This window comes from Pundamilia nyererei, unplaced genomic scaffold, assembly GCF_000239375.1.
Source record: "Pundamilia nyererei isolate P.nyererei 1_Seehausen unplaced genomic scaffold, PunNye1.0 scaffold00030, whole genome shotgun sequence".
NCBI lineage: Eukaryota > Metazoa > Chordata > Actinopteri > Cichliformes > Cichlidae > Pundamilia > Pundamilia nyererei.
Genome location: NW_005187431.1, coordinates 1697952 through 1718277, shown reverse-complemented (window position 1 = coordinate 1718277; position 20326 = coordinate 1697952). Strand labels below are relative to the sequence as shown.

Below are 20326 nucleotides of genomic sequence, written 5' to 3'. Positions count from 1 at the left end.
ATTTTAATTATTTTGTCTTGGAATTTTTCAGCAATAGAAACCAGAATTTGGTAAACAGTGGACCATGATGATTCCTATGATGTATGCCTGTACTCTATGATAGCAGTGTCACTCAGATTCTATTAGTGCAAACCAACTGCCAATCACAGGTGTTACCTAATATTGATTGGCTAGTCTTGGCTGAAAATCAGTGTTTACTTAGTATACGGATAGTCTGAATGATGTATCAGTCTATCTGAGGGGCTGATTTATAGCTATTTGTCAATATATTGGTATAATGGTTGATAAATTAAAATGTAAAGAGTGTAAAGGAGAGATAGGAGTACCCTTCAACCTTGTTATGACCATGATAATGCATAGTTTGTCCACCAGAGGGCACTCTGAACATGACAACCAGCTGTGGGTCAGGTGGTTGTCGTGATAATCCAGACAATCCAGAAAAGCTGTTTGATTAGGTGGCTTAAGTGTCTGTTATTAATTAAGCAAATTGGTAGCAGTGGGCAGGCAAAGCACAACCATGTTAGCATAAGGCTAGGCATGCTAGGAGTTTTCCTGCATTGATAATTGGTTCTTTATATAGTATACTATACAGTGTTGAAGTGATTGCATTACAATTACAAAGTCACTCATCAGAGTACTCAGTACTTTTTGTAATGTCCTGTAAATTTGAGGTGGATTTGTTTCTGATTTTTATCTTCTGCTGTCAAGAAGCTAAGGCGCTGTCGAGGTTGAGGAGTGTCTGTGCACATGTCTTGCTCAGCTACCAAAATGGCAGCAAGGAAAGCCTTTATGTTATTTTTAATTTGTGGTAGAAAGATACAAAAACATAGTCAAAGTGACATGCTAATGCTAATTTTAAGAAGCACGTGCTAACTAAACATGCACTGTAACACCTGGTGGCCCACAGAGGAGCGTGACAATGGAGCTACAGGTGCAATAAGAATATCAGCTAGCTATTAATTTTGACAAAACGGTTACTCTGAAGGAAACTAATGACCTTGTTGTTTGTTGGAGGACATGCTAGCAATATTGCCATTAAAATGAGCCTGAGTCAGTATGTTTAGAGGTAACTACACAACAGGAAACATACATTCTGTACAATATATTCAACGTATCAATGGTAACTCAAAGTTACTTAAAACAATGAGCATTCATTGGTTGAAATAACTTCAACCAATGAATACATGCAATGAAAGCTATGTACCCTGGGGAATGCCAGGGTACATGGCATTCCCTATGTACCCTGGCCTCCTCCAGTCCAAAGACATGTTGTTGGGTTCAGTGGTGATTGGTGGAATATGAGCATGAATAGTTGTCTGTCCTTCTGTGTTAGCCATGCAATTGATTGTACAAAGTGTACCTCTTGCCCCATTACAGCTAGGATAGGCTCCAGCACCTGCCAAAAGCCCTGAATTGGATAATCATAAGAAAATGAAGGATGCTTTCCAGGTGTGGCGGTAATCTTCTTAAGTATTGGGGTATTATAAAAAGTAACATAATTAACTGTGTAAGTTAAAATTATTACTTCAAAGCACTAAAAACTGTCTGTAGTTTAGTAGGGTTAGAGTCCAAATTGCACATCCTTTGTAATGAAGTTTTTTATCTGCTTTTTTAAACACTATTTATGAAATTTCATTTACTTTGATTCAGAAAACCCAGACAAGCATTATGGACAAGTAAAAAAAAAATCTGCCTAGTTATCCAATGCAAAGGGTAACTGAGAAAATATGTTTCATAATTTGGGTTAAACGAGCTTTTACAGATTTCACAGAGATATACATGCCTCAGAATGTGACTGGAGTAGAGTGAAAAAGTAGAGCAAAAAAAAAAAGAAGCTCAAGACACCCAAGAGCTAAAGGCATGAAGTTGCAGAGCATTGCTTATCCAACATCTCCATTTCCCTGGACCATATTTGCACTCACGCGGCTTTCCTAACGCTGGCCAGACTTGTATGGTATGAGGGAGCTGTGTTTAGACGGCTTTTCACAGCTCCTCAGTTGAGAACAGTGCAAATAGACGTAATGCCAAAATAACAGTCGTCGGAATGCAATGATGCATATGTGGTTGTTGGCCTTGGATGGAGATTTAAGGTCATGAAGCAGACAGATAAACTCCCCCTACTTTCCTGTTACATGCTGATCTGGTCTCACATTTGAGGCGGTTGTTGTCAGAGAGTCCTCTTGGGTCTCAGTGAGAGAGATGGGGATGACTCAGTCATGAAAAAAAACAGTAGCACACGGGTGACACATGGGTCACACATTAGGGGATATAAGAAAGGTAGCAAACGGAAGCAAAACGCAACAGGGTCAAATGTTTCTCAGCAACCAAGTTGCCAACACGGGATCAGTACTTGAAATTGCCTACAAGAACACAAAGAAAACCAGGTGGGAAAAATCACACTGTTGTCTAAGGGAGGTATTAAAATGATTGCTGATACGCGTGGCAGTTATATCAAAACTTTGCACCTTATTGCTATCTCCAAATTATTTTCCAGACTGCCAAACTTTCCTCGTGCTTGCAGAGAAAAGCAGAGAGTAAGAATGTCGTGAAAAAAAAGGATTCAAAGTGCAGACTTGAAAACAAACATTGTCTGACTTACTTTTGCTGCATTTTCTTTCTACCACCTCTCACCCCCTACCCCTGCCCATGCCATAACTTAGTCTCTTTCTGTCTCCCATGGACAAGGTATTATAACGGCTGCGGTTTTTATTGGAATTACTTAAATGGCTCTTAAAAAGCCGTTTGAATGATGAGTGCCGGTGTCTGGACAGTCTTGGTGTGTGTATATGCGCACGTGTTTATGTGCGAGTACGTGCCGGCTCCAGGCCTTCGTTTCCATCCAAGATGCCAAATTTCTTTCACCCAACCACCCACCCTCCCATCCCAACCCCACTCCCCCCATCTTGATGTTCACCACATCTCCCACAGTGGTCACACTCATTTTTGTTTGTGCACGTTTTTTACTTTTACTTTTTTCTGACCCACATCCCCCACCCCACACCCTGTCTGCCTCTGCTTATTTATCCCCACTGTGAGGCGAAAAAAAAAGAAACGCAATTGCCTTCTCACACTCATACGGTAATGGCTACAATTTGCTTATCGTACAAGCACAGATGTGTAAATAAATAGAGTCTAGACTGATAGTGGAGACAAAACCTTAACATGTGCATTTAAAACTGAGTTTCCCAAAGAATAATAAGAAAGCAAAGCAAAGATGTTTCTTTGTTCTAACACACTTTTCAAACAGTTAAGCTCTAGACAGTCTCAATTTCAATATCTGGGGATCAGACCATTTTCTCAGCTAACAAACAACACGATCCATTACTTTGTATCCTCTGTATCTATGCTCCCACCCACCAGAGATGCTTTGTGTTACTGTCTGAATTCTCGTCTTGAATCTGAAAAATGCAACGAAAGTGGTTGCAGACGCATTCCAGACGCCCTCTATGGAGTGAGTGATGCACCAGTGGGAAAACACAGAGAAGCTGCAGGGAGTACATAGGATGCAGCAGAGGTTACAGATCAGCCATATGTCATCTCTGACGTTTACCTGAACGTGTTGAGGAGCACCCGAAACTTGCTCACATGCACTTTGCAGAAAATGGACAAGGACAACGGTGCCACCGTGGTGTCTCTTGACAATAGACAAGCGAGATATGTAGGAAGTGTCAAAAAATGCAAAGCAAAGCAAAATGCCAATTTTGCTAAAAGACTCAACAAATACAGGATCAAAATGTGCAAGACTGAATAAAATATACAGGCAAGCACTGTGAATATGCTGTTGTGTCTGGCAGGCCTAAGAACTATTTGGACAATTTTGAACACTGGCAGCATTACAGCCCCCCCCCACCCCCCACCCCCTTCTGAATAACTGTATTGCGAGCTGTGTAATGTGTAGGGATAAAGACAGGAGAATTTTGTCACATGGAGTAGATTAGCAGATTAACAGACGCAGACTCAGTGGAGTCTTCTACCATTTGTTTGATATTTGTCACTGGTCAAGAAGTAAAGCAGCAGTAAGAAAACCACTGATGCCAACCTCTGCTTGGTGGAGCTCTAACTACCTTAGCTTTCACACCAGTTTGTGAATAAACAAGCAAAATTAGCCTGTAGTGGTATGTGTAGGAGTTTGAGTACAGTACAGATGTAGTATGAGTACAGAGTCTGTATTTGAGTGGCCTGAGTGATGAGGGTTACTCAGACCATGGCTCAGATTGGTGAGGTGAGTGGACAGGGGTGGGGTGTCGGGCAGCTGCTCAAACTGGTGGTGGGTGGGGTGCACACCTGTGATGGCACGGGTTTTCCTGAGACAGGAGGATCTGGCGATGGCCTTCAGGCAGACGACAGCCAATGAATTTTTTTGACAATAGAAGAATATTAACAGAGGTCAGATTCTGTACAGTAACAATGTTATTGTTAGATAGAAACCTGCAAATGCACTCATTAGTATAAGTTTAATTGAATTCAAATTTAAATGCTACACACCCATCTTCCACCTCAGCCTCCATGATGTTACCCTCCACCTCAGTACATCGAACCTACACCTCTTCCTTAGGAGTTACATACAAAGTCTATGCAATGCATCAAGTGATGGGAAGACAGGGGAATCTGCATTTGCACAACTAAAAATGTTTAAACTTATGCAGAAAGTTGCTTTACACTGGATTGCAAAGACACATCAGCTCTTCTCACCTGATGCTCCTGATGATAAGACACTGATAACATCCTTACTCATGCCACTGCATTCACACAAGTAATGTGAGATGAAATTTTGCTTTGTATTTGGTTTGAGTGCTGCTCCAAAGTGATAGACTCAATAACAAAACATGATGTAACACCCTAGTATTGGCGCAAATCATAGCTTATGCATTTTTTACATGTTCTTATCACAATGTACTCATACATTTTGAATTTCACAAGTCAAAAGCTTTAAATGCCAGCAAAAAAACCCATCTGAATCGTGGAAAAAACCTGTGAAATTAGTGTGACTAACAGCAGCAAGAGGATAGCAGCAAGAATGTTTTCTGCAACAGAAGCATTATTTGCCTTAGGAAAGAAGTCTGGAATAATTTGAATCTCATCATCACTTTGTGCACACTGGGAGATCGCCTTTCAACAACCAAAACTCTGGGGAAAACAGCAAGACATTTGCAATCAACAGAATTATACACAGAAACGAAACGAGACACAAGACGGAGAGAAATGTCAGAGAAGCTGTTTTTTGGATCACATGCACCCATATAAAGACCCCCCAAGGAAACCCCTACAATTCATTAGGGCACAATAAGAGTGTACTGTCCGGGCATCTGCATATTTCCAACAAGTGTTGACATGGTCTGGATTTATCATTGTCTCCACGTGAGAGGTAATGGCCTGGTCTGTCATAGCTAAGCTTCCTAAGCATACCTCAAGACAAGACATCAGACTGCAAACAAAAAAGACAAAGCTAAAACACAGATTCTGGCAGAAATATGTATATTTAGTGAAAATGTTTGCAGCCTGGGTATGGTTTCAGCATGAAGAACTAATGATAAAGGAACCAACCAATATAGTGGACTGTACATTCCCCTATTATTTCATATTCTTATATTATATTCAAAATTAACGAAATTGTTATCCTGTGGCAATGTCTAAAATACTTTAAAAGGTCTTGAGTTTTGTCACTCATGTAGAAGCCTGGAATTGAAAGATAAATGAGTAAGAGCAAATCTATTAGTCTAGAATGTCTCAGACGCACCTGCAGAGGTATGAAAATCAAGAATGAATTAGCAATCAGAGCAAGGAAATGTGTAACATACCACTAAGGCCTCGGTCACACTAGCCTAGAGACTTGTCTGTGAGTACTTGACTACCACGCAAAGAATACGCAGGCTGTGTGTGGCTGCTGAAGATTGCTGGCAGTTGGTGTGAACTCCATTGCTAAAAATCCATTCATGCAGGAATAGAGACCAGTCAGTGGTCACTAGCAGTGAGTAGTGAAAACTGTGTATTCAGGGATTGGTTGGCAAGTGGTTGCTCGATGTTGTCAGCAGTCACTGCTAAGGAAAATGTGTATTCCCTAACTGGTTTGCGAGTCGTCTGTTGTCGCTACGTGTAACTGGTCGCAGAAAAGTATACGATGGTGCCCCAAGAACCTCCTTGCGATACCTTTGGTCACCTGTTGATGTAGTCACCAGTGGTTTGCACCGACTTATCCATGAACAATACTCACCAAGCTGTAGTGAAACTGTGAAAAATGCAACACAAACTGGAAACACGAAACATTCATTTGAATTCATTTAAAATTAAAAGCTGTGGTTCATGAAAAGTCAAACTTTTACTTTGAAAGCAAACATCCTCTGTTTCCTGTTTGAGTCACATTTTTCAAGTGTCACAACATCTCAAAGAGTAAATAATGAGTGGCTACAGACAAGTCTTCTGTAGTTTGTGTCCACCATGCAAACTATGAGCAACTGCAGCAATCTGCTAGTGAACTAGTGAACAAAGCAATCACAAGAAGAATTTTTGTGCAGCATCTGCTTTCTCCTTGTGACCAGTTTCACCCGTCTGCAACCAGTCTGGGAATAAAGATTTCTCCCTCACAACCAGAGGTTGCCAGGTGGTATTGCTGTTCAGTCTCTAGACCAAAAGAAACCAAAAAATATTGCGTCAAACCTACATCATTGCGGCAGCTCGGTAACCCCAGCAAGAGGCAACGCCAATTAGAAACTGGTTTTAATAAAAGGAAATGGGGGGAAGGTGCTTTCTGCCAGGTTAAATTAACCATGCACTTCTAGATTTGTGTGGTTTCTATGCTACTTTATACTTCTATTTCTGGTGTGTCAGATAATGCAGTTCTTGTCAAAACTGCTAGTGTGTGTCAGTTACCCACAAAGTGTTCTTTAGCAGTACTGCGTGACGCACTGGGTTATGGCATTAGGAATAAGAGCTGGCTCTTTCACTCGTTCACTTCTCTTTCAAACCAGTTGTCTTCTCCTGACTCTATGAGCCAACTGTAAGGTGCTGGACTAAATATGCGTGATTAGTTTAGCTGATTTTTTGCTTGAATCTTCTGCAGCACCTAATAACACCACTGATGAGTGTTAGCATTGTTGGCGACCGTGGCTCAGGGGGTTGGGAAGCGTATCTGTAACTGGAAGGTCGCCGGTTCGATCCCTGGGCTCTCTGTCCTGGTTGTTGTGTCCTTGGGCAAGACACTTTACCCTACCGCCTACTGGTGTTGGCCAGAGGGGCCGATGGCGCGAAATGGCAGCCTCGCTTCTGTCAGTCTGCCCCAGGGCAGCTGTGGCTACAACCGTAGCTTGCCTCCACCAGTGTGTGAATGTGAGAGTGAATGAATAGTGGCATTGAAAAGCGCTATATAAATCCAATCTATTATTATTAAAACCAACAATGCTTAAAAGAAAAGTCCACAATGCTAGGGGTATCTGCAATAATTCACTGTAACACCGTCCCTATATGTAAGTGGCCCTTTGCAAATTCCAGACTGTAACATCGAAAAGTTCAGAAAAACAAGGCTTCAGTACAAGCGAAAGCCCTCCTCAAATTTTTCTTTGCAATTTAACCGTGAACAAGCCCCTAACACTGGAGTCTGCTCATTGTCTCTCTTCTTCCAGCATAAGGTTTGAATCAGCGGGCTGTCATATGGCAGGGACGCAGCATTCAGGACACGTTGTCTCACTATATTGATCTGGCAGACATGTCTGCATCCTCTCGTCTTCCTCCTCCGCCTCCTTGTTATCCCTGCCTCTTCCTTCCAGACAATGACAGATACAGAATATCCAGTTACAGTGATTGGAGTAGAACAAATTAATCCTGTATGACAGGACACAATGAGACCATGTTGCTAAATTAAATACTAATACAATATAAAGGCAGCACTGTGATTCATCAATTGTAGCTTTTAAATCTTAAAAGAAATACTCAGACTGATGACATGTTGATTGTAAATTTGAAGAATGGGCATAGTGGGTGAACACATATTGGAATAGAAAAAAGGTAACTTCATATTTAGTAATTCAAAGGAAATAATGTACATCTGGGAGTAAACAGGTGACCCTGCATGTTTCTGCTGACCCTCATTCAAAACCTCAACCAGATCAAAGACGGCACACGGTTGCTACAAAGTGACGTGCCCTCGTACTGAGCTTATTTTCTCAGTATTATGTTCTTTACCTTCATCTGTCCATGTGCTTTCATCTCTTCCTACCTCCTCCTTCCAAAAGCAGGCCCTTCAACTTTTCTCCTTCCCCAGTTTTACTCTGTCCAACTTCAGTCTTCCAAATAGATGTGTTTCCATCTCTCTTTCCTAACTCGTGCTGATGTTTCCCATATCCCTATCACACTTTCACCACATGTCAGGAAGACTAGGGTTTGTGTGGTTTCTGCCCAGTTTTGGGAGCAATCCAGCTGAGGCTCATTGGGCTGGTTGTCGGTTCGGCCGGGGCCCACTGTTAGGAAATGACCACTCCTCTGGTTCAAATTAGCAATGAGGCAACGTCTTTTTTTTTTTTCTTTTTCTTTCTTTTTTTTGGGTGCTTTTTTTTAAACTAAGGGCCTGCAGATGAAATAGATGGAAAAGTGTAGAGAGAGAGTGCACAGCCATCTGTAAACCACATGAAGGTGAGTGGTAATTGATTCAATGCCCTCCCTAATTAAGTATTATGTTGGTTGGCCAAAGAACATCTTCCCAGAAGTGGTTGTACTTCTGTAGCGTTCACTGTCCAAACAGTCACAGACTTGCATGGTTAATGTCTGGTTAGGCATGTTTTATTTCCGTTCGCTTATTCTGTAATATATCACCTGCAAAATATCCAGATTTTAATCAGATCATGTAAATCTTTGACCTTCCTCAGTTTTTAATAAAATAGTTCATGTCTGCGTTGCTTTACAGCCAACAGCAGTTCCATATTGTAAATGTATGCAAAGTGGAAAGGCAGCCGATAAGGCTGTCGTGCAGTCAGTCTGGTGTTTATCTTGGTTTTCACTGCGGAGCATCGCAAATGTTTTCCATGAAATGCAACTCCACATGTATCCGTCCTAAATTGTTTTCTATAGGCAGAACCTTTCCTGTGAGCATGAAACGCAATAATTCTCCCACAACAGCTTCTTTAGGGACTTAGAAGCGCTGCCAAACAGCATCGCCTTTGCTGTCTGACTCCAGAAAGCATTACATATATTTTTGGGATAAACACAAAAGAACTGCAGTTAGGACCATGCACACACACACACACACACACACACACACACACACACACACACACACACACACACACAAGAACAGTGGAGCAAAGCTTGCACTGCATGCACCTCAGACAAGCTGGAATGAGCACAAAGCTTTTTTTTTTTTCCATTTTGTCGTTTCACTACTTTGCTGCTGATTACAGGAAATGATCAAGACAAAAGCCTTGAAGGACTGGTTGTGTTGTATGCTGCCTAAAGCCTTTGAGCATTTGCATTATGAAACACATGTTGCTCAATGGCCTCAAAGTCTTTACAGAAAGGATTAGGTCTCTAAGCCAAAGCCATTTAAACATAAAGTCTGAGAGAAAAAGCACCCTGCACTGAACAATCAAGGAATAATATAAGAGCTTAGTTTTTCTTCCTTTTCTTCTATTTTTTTCGCTAAATATGGGAATGGAGCCATGGTAAATATAAATAAGTGTACACAAAGACAGTATGAACCATCAGAGGTGTAATTTGTGCTACTGAGATGCCAATATAGTATGGTATAAGAGCATTTTCAAAAGACACAGCTCAAAAGCGAGGGGGTGGTCCGCTGCAGGGATAAGTTGTTTTAAACCCACTTCCTCGAGAAACACTGCGAGCCAAGTTAAATTTCAGGTGTTTATCTGGGCAGAAACTGGCAAACCCTGCTAGTTTTTTTAAGGTTGGATAAAAGATGGGTTACATATGTTTGTGGCCATGTGGTGAGTACCTGCGGTCACCTGCAAGTGAAAGGACATAAGGAACACTGACAGTCTAATGTGTTTTCATTTTATATCATGCTGAGCAGCAGATCATCATTGCAATATAGTTACTTAAGTTAATAAATCTCCCCCATCTTATGAGCATAAAACATATAATATTTTGAAAGCGTTTAAGACCAACAAGTGCTGCAGATGAAATGATTGGCTTTAGAGGTACTGACGAACTTAATGCTAAAATCTGGATACACAAAAGTTCCAGAGAAATCTTGGTTTATTTTAAAACAAGTACCTCATTATGGTTAGGTAAACATTGTGGTTTGGAATAAATTACTATAAAGTGTAGTAATAATATAGATTAGAAATCTGGTATGGATACAAGAAGGAGCCATTGTTATTTAGAAATAGGGAAAGAAGTTTTCCCTTGTGAACCCAATGTATGATTGGCCCATGTGATATAGGTATCACAACCACTGCCATCTAGACACTGACTTAAAGTTCTTCAGATTTCTTTTTTTGTATGAACAGAGTAATAAAGCAGCAATATTTCAGCTTTAGCTCTTGAGTCCTAACAGACAGGTGAGAAATGAAATGAAAAACCAACATAAATGTCTTAGTGAGGTGTTTTGTCACCAGAGACTCCAATATGTTTCCAATATGCCCTGATTTTAATTTTCCAAGGTTGTTGAGATCTTCTGGAGAGACAATGCACCATTCCCCTAAGTATTGATGTTTTTGTGAAGACTGAGAACACTTTCAAACACGAGTTCAATTGAGTTTAAAACTGGTCCATGTGAAAGTCCATGGTTTTTATACTCATCACACCACTCAGTGACATCTCAAACCATATGGACTGGGGCATTGTCATCCTGGAGGATCCCGTTCACATGAGGATAGAAATCTGATAACAACTTTATACCGGCTTGCGGCAACCCTTCCCTCATAGTGGACAACTGCAGCTTAATCATGCCAGCAGTGACTCTCAGTAGCACAAAGGTGACTTTTTTGATATATTGCATTCTTGTCTGCATTTGCTCACATACAGCTTTGCAGACTGTCATCTACATATTGTAGCTGTTTAATGGCACCAGGGGGCAGTGTCACAAACAACCAGTCTGTGAAGTACTCTTTCTTGTGCTGTTGTTGGTCCTTAGCGTGCTGCAGAAAAGTAAGCAAAGCTAATGTAGCAATACAAAGAGCTAAAATAAACTGATAGTTAAGAACAATGAAACGTGTTTCTTGCAGCCACAGCTTGTGCTTTTGTGTATTTTTTTTATTTTATTCTTTTAAACATTTTTTCACACTTCTCCCAGTGAACTCCATGTTCATGCACAGGTAGGCTCTTTATATACAAAAACCTACACGAAGAGTGACAAACATATAATTTTGAGTTCTTCCTTTTCTTCCTTATTACCTGTAAGTTCTATGTATGTTGGTCCTGATAGTTTAAATGCACTGCAACTTAAGAAAACACTAGCAAGTGCAAGTATGGAAATATATTGGAACTTGAATGGAACACAATGAAAGTACAGAAAAGCAAAATCTCAGAAAACATAATGGACGTGTTTATGCGGAGACATTACTGTGACCGACCAGTTCTGGAAGTGACAGAAATCAAAACGTGAAGGGTCGCTCTGAGACAAAAGACATGGAGGATTCTTCGTGTTGTGAGGGAGGAAAAGATGCAGGTAATGTGTGTTTTAATCACATGACTCGTATAATACTGCACATACATGTTTGCTGCTAGCCATTTACTGTTAGCTTGTCACTTCCGCTGCTGTTCCGTCACGTTATTGCCTTCCCAAAAATACTTCTGTTGTGTTTTGTGAGGGGTTTTGGTGAGCTTTTTTTCCTGTTGTTGCACCATTTTTCTTAAGTTGCGGTGTGTTTGAGGCCACTATACCTGTGACCACTAGATGGCGTAGGTCAAATAGATGACACTTTTGTTGCTCCAGGGGTGTGGTTAATACACATTTCTGTGGTATAAAGAAATTAGAAGCTCCAAATTTAGCAGTGTGGTTGTTTGTTGATAGCAGACGTTGTTGTTGTCTACAAGTGGTCACTGGGAAAACTCTACTCTGTGTTAGCATGTGATACATGTGTCACTTAGTAAGCATCCCCCTTTCTACACCAGAGAATCTGGCTTTCTGAAATACTTTTTATTATCCGGCTCCAAGGGGATCATAACACCACAATAACCCTAGTCTCTTTTCTCCTTTTTTTTTTTTACAAACACCTACGCACAAATCTAAATCAAGCACAGACTGAACAAAAACAAAGTCTGGAGCTTTTCAAATAGTCTCAGAAGAGCTGTTTCCAAACCCTTACTCACTATTGACTCGTCAGAGAGAGATATATCCATCCCGCATCTGAAGTGAAATAATAAAAAATAAACTGCTGGCCTGGGAAGTACGTCTGCAACAAGATGAAAAGAGGGATAATGTAAGTTTTATACTGAGGAGCTGACCCCTGTTAAGAGTTGGCCAAAAGTCCTGCTTTTGGAAGCCCCAAACAAAACCCTCGCCAGACGTTAAGGGGGGGCAAGAGGGGGGCAATGAATGAGAGGTAAGACAGATAGACTTGCCCACATGCACTCCGCGCACATGTTCATTTGCACTAACTATCTGAACGTACAAACACGTGGGCTACGCGGCCGCCCACACATCAAACAGTCTTCTTTTGGCTTCTCTCGGTGTTATGAGACTTTTGAGCAGTGACATCGCTCCACACCTCCCTTGGAGATGCTGGGAATCTTTTACATCCTTGCATCCAGAGTTAAAACCAAGGAAAACTCAGCCTCATCAGCAGAACAGCAGATGTCACATCTCATTAACTAGAAACAGCTCTGTTGCTGGATGAGCACCAACGCTCTCATTCCTGTTTGTTCCTGTTGGGTTCCCTTTGGAAACACAAGCTGTCATCCCACAACACTCAGAGGCAGGCGGGAAAAACATAGATGTGACTCCGGGAAGCTGTTGCTCAATACGTATTCCGTCCGCGGCTTGTTTCCTCACTGCGCTTTGTTCAGGCCTCACTGACTAAAAGCAATGTTTGGCATTGGGGAAGAGCACTGCTTTACCACAGGGGTTTTCGTTTGAGCCCAGTAAAGAGTTGGGGTTCAGTCCAAAAGGATTTGTAGACTAAACCAGTAAAATAGAATGGAAAGAAATGGGGAAAACGGAGAGATGCTAAAACAACTGGATAAAAGTCAAGGAGAAAGGGGGCTGTTGGGGGGTGGGGTAGTAATGCCACCGCCAGTTTCCTCCTGCTGCTGTATGAGTGATAAGGGTATGTTGTCAAGCTACTTTGAGCTTGCACGCTTTCTTTTTTTAAAAGATTGAACCACTGCTGACAGTCAATGGGAGGCGGAGGGAAAATAACACATTTGCCAAGCCTCCCCACTGCTTGCTCTCCCCCCGTCTCTCTTTCTCCATCCCCTTGTTGCTGCCAGCACAGTGGAAAAACTTCCTCTGGTCCAGACACAGTTATGAGGGAATAGGAGTGGGAGATCGGTAAACACAGATAAAGGGAAACAGGTAAATGAATCAGAGAATAATTCAAATAGAAAACTAAATAAGCAAAGCTGTCAAAATTCTAATCCACATGAAACAGAGCTCAAATGAGAGAAAACTGCATTTTTTCCCCCCTCTCCTTGTCTTTCTGTCCTCTAGCTCTGAGCTGAGAGCCAAAACAATGTCCTTCAAAACAAGGGCCTGATTAATAACATGCTGTTCCATCCACTCTGGAGGGCCGTATGTTTGCGCAGATTCACTATCTGCCATTCAGCTAACTGACTTCCACATATATCAGCTCGCATGTGTGGGCCAAGATGGCTACTGTTGATGTTCAAATAAGCTTAGACAGTATAAACACACAAGGTCAAACGAAGCAAAAGGAGGCAGGATGCAAATCTCCATGCGTCGGCACGGGGAAACAAGTTCATGCCTTTCACTGTGTCTTTTTCTAATTCCCCTATTAGCTGAAAAACAAATTGAGCCAATTAATCTTTAATGTTATGGGCCAGGCTCTGATCAAGACCAGGACCTGTATAGTGTTTCCCCCATCCTTCACTGGAATTCTTCATTCAGTATATCAGCAGCACCAGTTAGCATTCCCCATAATGGGTGCTGCACAGTATTTGTGTCTGTTTGTGTACCACAGAGTCATGTTAGGAAAATCATGGAGGAAAGTTCTTAAGGCTGACCTAACAGCTGGCATACTGAACAAAAGAACTTTAAACCAGGCTCACAAGGGGGCAGGGAAATCTTTAACCTTTACGAGACGACAAAATAACAGAAGGGGAGCAAGGAAGCAGACAACCTAACAAATACACACATCTGGTAGAAAAGCATAATATGGCGTAGGTGAACCCAAACAACACAGTAACAAGGGCAGAAACAGGAAGATAGGATCCGTGGGCAGATGGATCCGAATATCTAGGTATTGATATCAGAGTCGATAGTAGCCTAATATCCTCTGAGATCAGTATGCCGCCTGCTGATTTGTGTTAAATAATTTATTTTTCTTTTGGAAATGAAAAAAATATATCTCAAACTATGAAAAATGTCTGAACCTTTTTGTGTTGACTGTCACGTCTGTTTTATTTATAGCCTATAGCACGTTTAAACAACAGAAGCTGACGCGAAGTGCTTTAGAGACCTTACATTCCAGGTCTCTTGATGATTATCTCTTAAGTTATTACACATTGCTCTACCCTGCATCAGCTGCCTATATAAGATAAAAGTATCGGCATCGGTATTGGTATCTGCAGTACCAGAATTTGCAGTATTCCACACCACTAGAGCAAACTAAAATCGTAGAAGAAGTTTCAAAATAAAATAGGAAGTACTTGTAAAAAACAAACAAACAAACAAACAAAAAAGCTAGGAACACAGAAGGAACAGATATGAAAGAAGAAAAATCCCCAGTAACATAAGAACAAAGTAAAAAATAAGGATTATATAATAAAACCACAGACAAACAAAAAGACCACGACTCAAAAGGCTCAGGGAGAACTTGTATGTGTGTCCATTCATGTGATTTTGTGTATGTGTGTGTGTGTAGGAATAAGGTGGGCGTTTACGTTTGCTGGAAAATGAGTGGCATTCTCCTTCATTTCCTGCTAGCACTGAAAGTAATAGAGCCACAAGTGCTTGCCCGCTCTCAAACACAAACACACATGCAAAAGCTTACACAGCCACGGCTACAAAGGGACTGCGAGGAAGCACAATCTAGCACATGAAACTGATACAGTCTGCTAAAAGTGGTTTGGCATCATTTAACAGCACAAGAGGGGAGGCTGAAAACTGAGTACAGTTGGTAAGTGATGTGATGGACTGCGGATATCCCCTCCTCTAAGTCAGCGAAAATGAAAATGAATCATGATCAGCTGTACTGTAACAGTGAATTAGGACACCTCTTTGAATGTTATCAGAGTTGTGAGGCAATTTATAAAAAGAATAATATTTTTAAGATTACTTAAACATGTTTCAATAAAGATTCATTTGAAAATTAGCAGAGAGAACAATAGGTATGCTTTTAACTACACAGTGCCAGGTGTCTTTGAAACTGCCTGCTATTCTGCCCCCTTGAGGTCACACTCTTTGGACTGTTTTACAAGAGGGTGACACAGTTCATCAGCACAGCAACATTTCTATTTTTATTATCCTTCTGTTTTGCTCTTCGATCACACAAATACAGGACATTAGCAAAACAGATGGGTATTTGTAACGAGGGAGACATCCGAGAACAGGTTTTCTGCTGGCTGTCTCTGGTCTGTGCCGCTGTAATGGCTATGAAAGCTCGCCCAAGAGTTTACAGATCCACAAAGATGTCCTTTATCCTTTTACTGCAACATTTAAGGAAGAAAATAAATAAATTCCCTTTAAACTACTGAGGGGGAAAAAATTCAAGAGCTGGTGTTGAGTTTGGAGTGTAAAAACGTCACATGTTACAGCCTATAAACTGAATGCAGTGGGGGATGAGAAGCTCAGCAGTATATGAGCAGGCAGTCTGGCAGCAGCGCTGACAGTCGAGTATGTTCATCTGTTGGAAACGTGTGTGTGTGTGTGTGTGTGTGTGTGTGTGAGGTGTAAATCCACATGGAGGTGTTTGCTTTACACGGGGCATAAAGTGTGCCGTGTGTGCCGCTGTGTATCCAGCGTGACTGTTGCTTGTGTATGCTTGGTCACACTTTTGGCACTCTGTATCAAAGGCCTGCATGGGCAGCTGGTTGGAGTCTGGTAACTGTGGTTATATAATGCACTACACACGAAACACACACTTGAGCTGCTTGTAACCACAAGTCAGCTACTAACTGACCAGTCGCCGCCCACTGGAGGGTGCAAATCGGTGAAAGTCATTTAGCCCAGGTTTTGTCAAGCGCTGAACACAAAACAGACCGTTAATTCTTGAAGAAGTTGAGAGGAATGTAAATCTTTTAATCTATCAATTCTTTAATCGAAACAAAGCCATGCACGTGTGGAAAGCTGACTGGAAGCTGGCTCACTGCTGCACACCAGCAGCTCTGCACACTCCTGTTGTTGCTCACCAACAAAGAAGAGCGCTCACACTCCAGTGTGTGTCCCATACGACTGTTTACACACTCTAGTGGAGATCCAGTCACATTAGGGCAAGCATGTGTGCACACATACCAGCACACACACTCACACATACACACAGGTACACGTTTAGTAGACTTTTCTTGCCGTAGGCCAGCAAAGTAGAGGGATGCTGCCAAATGTTTTTGGATTTCAGATTTCCTGACCGCTGTCTTTTCCAGACTCCCCCCCTCCACTTTTTTGTCTCTTACTCTCTCTCTACACCTCTCTTACTCTGTATATTTTTCTACCTCCCCTCCTTCCTTTGCAAAGAAACTCTACTGCTGCCACCACAAGCCACTGCCGCCGCCGCTGCTGCTGGTGCACTAAAACACATGTGATCAAAAATGTATCTCCTCAACAGAGCTTGCATTTTTTCTCTATCTATCCCTGCTAGTTTGTCGTGCAGTACACCCAAGGGCTCGGAGTCACAACTGTCTGTCCTCTCTCTGTTTGCGATGGAAGGATGCCGTTACAAAGGAATGCAGTGTCGCCTGCCAGAGGTATCACAGTGGATGGACAGAGCAGAGAAGAGAAGAGCATGTGTGCGTTTTGTGTGCGTTTGCAATCTTCCTTTGCACTTGCACATACCAATCATTATATGATTAAGAGCAGCTATTGCATTACACAGAAAACACAGATCCATCCACATGGAGGACACCCTTGTTACATCTGTAACCTTGAACATATCCTGCTGCACAGCCGAGCCCCCGATACACACTTGCAATGCACACCACGCCCCCTTCAACATCATCAACTAAAGTCCCAGATGTATGGGCATGGATGCATCAACAGTGTCTTAGCCCAGATCTCAAACTCGCATACCTGTTGCGCATACACAAAGCAACAGTCCAGATCATCGATCTCACGGGACACTCAAAGATCAACAGACGGTGCGCAGCTACAAATTTTATATAAAAATCAGCGTCCACACAGTGTGAGTGGAACACTTGAGTGTGCTTTTGGTGTGCTCAGTTCTTTTTAGTCTGCAAGTTGTTACGCTGTGCGCTGGCTTAGGACTGAGGAGAATTATGCAAGTCCCATGACTAACAAATGGAATCTGTTTTTCCTCCTTTCCCGCTCTCTCTCTTAATTGCTTTTAGCCACCTCAGGCACAAAAAAGAAAAGAGATGACCACGAGGATGCTAATGGATTCAGAGGAAACCTGCTTACCTTTCTTTCCTCAGAGACTCGGTGGAGGAGAGCAGGGGTGGGGGGGAGGATCGCTGGGCAAGGGCAGCGTTAGGTGTTTGCGTCAGGTGGTTCAGGGTCTCTTCTACCTCCCTCCTTCAGCCACTCGTGTCTCCCATGGGATGTGATGGCATCAGGTTTTCAGCGAACAAGTAGGGTCCTCCTGGGCAAAGATCTGGCACTCGGAATTGGTCCAGCGCTGCTCGCAGGTGCAAGAATAACAAGCAAACAATAAAAAGGAAAAGAAAAGAAAAAAAAAACAAAATGCAAAAGTTAAAAACTGAAAATCTTCAACTGCAGGTTGAGATAACTGTCTGCAAAACTTTTAATTTTCTGCTTCCAGCAAAAACAAAAACAAACAAAAAGGAAGGAAGGGAGAAAGAAAAAAAGTTCTATCCATGTACTTTTTGGGGGGGGGGCAGAGGTGGCAAAAGTGACAGAGGTGATGAAAGGGTGAGAATGGGGAAACGTCCTCTCTGTGTCGTCTTCGAGCTGTCCAGACGCAGGTCTGAGGAACACCTTCCCAATCTGTGCGCTCTTGCTCTCCAGGGTGGAAAGTAGGAGGGAAGGAGCAAGGGAGCAGGACACAGAGGGAGAGAGAGTGAGTAGCAGTGAAGTGGAACTCAGTCAGTTAGTCACTCAGGTCAGTCAGGCAGGCAGGCAGCGAGGCAGTGTATCTGGGTCCAAGCAGGTTGTGCTCCCACTCCAAGGACTTATAACCCGAGGTGGGGCGGGGGGGGGCTGTGCACCTCGCTGCTCCAATCTCTCTGGCTTACTACGCGATCCCTCTCCCACCAGCTTATTTTGGGAAAGACGGACAGGATTGTTCATTGGGTTAGCCCCCTTGATACAAAAAGCAAGTGTCTGTGGCTGGCTGCAGTGAAGAAGGAGGGGAGTGAGCAGGATGGGGTGGGGTAGCAGCCGCGCAGAGAGGGGTGGGGTAGGATGAAGAGGAGGGAAGGGGAACAAAAAAACACGAGAAGAGGGGAATTCGAAGGCGTCTCATGTTCTGTTTCTCACTGTTCTCCTCGCCTTCCCAAACTCACCTCCAGGAAATCACGCTGCCTTTTTAGCCTCTTTACTGTTTTGGAAACATGATCACAAATCAGTCTTTCAAATGAGATCCAGCTTATGCTTTATTTCTTTTGCAGCTTTATTGATAAAGTCTGTGGATGACATGACAGTGGACAACGGTAAGGCTCAAAGCGGCATTGCACCATCACCTAAAACCTGCTGTAGGTCGTGTGCAGTTGTCACATGGTGCCACTTTCTTCATTTTGATCACCATAGTGCGGTTAATCACATCTTTTTACATTTCTTTAGTCCGCCTCATCTATTCGTGGCACGTATTACAAGTATCAACTATTCCTCGTCTTTGAAGCGTGCCAGGCGATTGCCGGGAAAATAAGCAAATTCTCATGAAAACTGGTAATGTTTTGGATGTTTGCTAACAACCTGGATGAGCCACAGCCATCCCTTATCATTTAGTACAGGTTACTTCCCACACAGCAGCAACTTAGTAGGATCAAAACAGACTTAGCATTCAGTGTTTAACTGGCAGCGTGCTAGCTGGCTCTTTGCTATGGTAGTGGACCTTGACGAGCATGCTGTTCCACGCTTCTGATTGGATACACTGGGAGGAAAGCTGGCCTAGCCTTTTCCTGAAAGACCTACTGGGACAGAGCCACTGGCTGATTTAAAGATCAGATAGAGACTGGGATTCCAAACAGATCCGCACCAAGAGGAAAGAGAGAGAGAGAGGGAGAAACAATAAAGAGGATTTTAGAGTTGCCCAAGTTCTTCCCCTCATTATGATGTTGTGCCAGTTACTGGTTTATTTAAGGCTCTGTCATTTCGGCAGCATCCACTGATTCATTGCTTCAGTCACTCTGCAAGTAACAGAGAGTTGTCAAAAGTTGGCAGCCCCACGGCACTTTCTCTCATTCATGTTTTGCACATGAGGAGTAATAAACGTCCCCAGACTGTGTAATCGACCAACTTTTAGAAGCAAAGTCGGGCTGAAGTCAGCTTTTCCTTGCATGAGAGCGTCTCAAAAGGGCATATTTGGATCATTATTATAATATTTAATGGGGATCTGCTTTTTGAAGGGTGCCATTATGGCAAAATTTATAGTGCAAATGGGGTTTTATGCATTTTATTTGCACTCTTTTGAGCAAATATCAAGATAGCAAAGTGATTAGACGTGCATGAGAGGGCTAAAAAGGAGACATCTGCAGTGATGGATGGTCATAAATGTGACTGCTGATAATTGCCATAAGTGCCATCGTGATCAGCTAAAATAAGTATCCTGTTCACGACTGGAGCCGACCAAATTGAATAATTAAAAAAAAAAAAGCAACAGGCGTCATTCCTTTGAAAGAGCCATGGTGCAAGTTGAATGGTCCTCTGAACATATAAAGGGTGGAGTAACCATATGCCCAGTAATGATGTCATCAATAGGAACCCTGTGTAGTAGTTAGGCCTACCATTCATTCCCCGCCCCAGGTGTATGTGTTTCTGCGTGCATGCGTGCCGCTTGTTGATCACGCCCCGCCGCACAAGTGATCGCTGTTTGTAGCTCAATGGGGGGAAAAAAATCAGTCGGCGGAG

At 42.4% G+C, this 20326-nt stretch overlaps 1 protein-coding gene across 2 annotated transcripts in view; it reads right to left on the bottom strand.

Annotated features, from left to right (window-relative positions):
- The window catches only part of col8a2 (collagen, type VIII, alpha 2), a 51473-nt gene extending 32909 nt beyond the window's left edge, over window positions 1-18564 (bottom strand). Inside the window, exons 1-2 of one of the 2 annotated variants that reach the window (XM_005728834.2) lie at window positions 18121-18564; window positions 17699-17915 (exon numbers count right to left, since the gene is read on the bottom strand). The gene's annotated coding sequence lies outside the window, so the exon portion shown is untranslated. Of the gene's footprint in view, window positions 1-17698; window positions 18087-18120 lie in introns of those variants that run through there. The other variant, XM_013909733.1, reaches the window with a different exon arrangement.
- Between the last annotated feature and the right edge of the window lie 1762 nt (window positions 18565-20326).